We start from the raw sequence: 1,711 nt of genomic DNA, 5'->3' as shown, positions 1-1,711 counted from the left end.
ATCTTCTTATCTTTTCAAAATTTGTTTCAACTAACTAATTGACTCTTTGTTTGTTTCTTATCTTTTTCAAAACTACCTAACTAACTCTCTCTCTAATTTTCAAAAATATCTCCCTCTTTTTCAAAAATTCTTTTTAATTAACTAATTGTTTCAAAATTCAATTTTAATTTATTTCTTCTTTTAATTTTCGAAAATCACTAATCCCTTTTTAAAATTTTATTTTCGAAAATCCTCTTTCTCTCTCATCTCTTTCTATTTATTTATTCATCTACTAACACTTCATCTCACCCAAATTTGAACCCCCTCTTCCATCTGTGTTCGAATTTTCTCTTCTTCCCTTCTTTACATTACATTCTTTTCTTCTTCTACTCACACAGGGGAACCTCTATACCTGGGTAAAAAGGATTCCTATTATTATTTTTCTGTTCCCTCTTTTTCATATGAGCAGGAGCAAGGACAAGAACATTCTTGTTGAAGCAGACCCTGAACCTGAAAGGACTCTGAAGAGGAAACTAAGAGAAGCTAAAATACAACAATCCAGAGATAACCTTACAGAAATTTTCGAACAGGAAAAGGAGATGGCAGCTGAAAATAATAATAATACAAGGAGGATGCTTGGTGACTTTACTACACCTAATTCCAATTTACATGGAAGAAGCATCTCCATCCCTACCATTGGAGCAAACAATTTTGAACTTAAACCTCAATTAGTTTCTCTAATGCAACAAAATTGCAAGTTTCATGGACTTCCATCTGAAGATCCTTTTCAGTTCTTAACTAATTCTTGCAGATCTGTGATACTGTTAAGACTAATGGAGTAGATCCTGAAGTCTACAGGCTCATGCTTTTCCCTTTTGCTGTAAGAGACAGAGCTAGAGTGTGATTGGACTCTCAACCCAAAGATAGCCTGAACTCTTGGGATAAGCTGGTCACGGCTTTCTTAACCAAGTTCTTTCCTCCTCAAAAGCTGAGTAAGCTTAGAGTGGATGTTCAAACCTTCAGACAGAAGGAAGGTGAATCTCTCTATGAAGCTTGGGAGAGATACAAGAAACTGACCAAAAAGTGTCCTTCTGACATGCTTTCAGAATAGACCATCCTGGATATATTCTATAATGGTCTGTCTGAATTAGCTAAGATGTCATTGGATACTTCTGCAGGTGGATCCATTCACCTAAAGAAAATGCCTGCAGAAGCTCAAGAACTCATTAACATGGTTGCTAATAACCAGTTCATGTACACTTCTGAGAGGAATCCTGTGAGTAATGGGACGCCTCAGAAGAAGGGAGTTCCTGAAATTGATACTCTGAATGCCATATTGGCTTAGAATAAAATATTGACTCAGTAAGTCAATATGATTTCTCAGAGTCTGAATGGAATGCAAGCTGCATCCAACAATACTCAAGAGGCATCTTCTGAGGAAGAAGCTTATGATCCTGAGAACCCTACAATAGCAAAGGTGAATTACATGGGTGAACCTTATGGAAACACCTATAACCCCTCATGGAGAAATCACCCAAATCTCTCATGGAAGGATCAACAAAAACCTTAACAAGGCTTTAATAATGGTGGAAGAAACAGGTTTAGCAATAGCAAGCCTTTTCCATCATCCACTCAGCAACAGACAGAGAACTCTGAACAAAATACCTCTAATTTAGCAAACTTAGTCTCTGATCTATCTAAGGCCACTGTGAGTTTTATGAATGAAACAAGG

The 1,711-nt window shown here is 36.6% G+C and overlaps 1 non-coding gene across 1 annotated transcript; it reads right to left on the bottom strand.

Annotated features, from left to right (window-relative positions):
- Positions 1-973: 973 nt before the first annotated feature.
- Positions 974-1,081, bottom strand: LOC112781069 (small nucleolar RNA R71). The gene has a single exon (XR_003191866.1). It is a non-coding gene; the product is annotated as a small nucleolar RNA R71 (small nucleolar RNA).
- Between the last annotated feature and the right edge of the window lie 630 nt (positions 1,082-1,711).

The sequence above is a fragment of the Arachis hypogaea genome, chromosome 19 (assembly GCF_003086295.3).
Source record: "Arachis hypogaea cultivar Tifrunner chromosome 19, arahy.Tifrunner.gnm2.J5K5, whole genome shotgun sequence".
In the NCBI taxonomy this organism is placed as follows: Eukaryota; Viridiplantae; Streptophyta; class Magnoliopsida; order Fabales; family Fabaceae; genus Arachis; species Arachis hypogaea.
The sequence above is the reverse complement of the archived record's forward strand: the minus strand, read 5'-3'. Positions and strand labels throughout refer to the sequence as shown.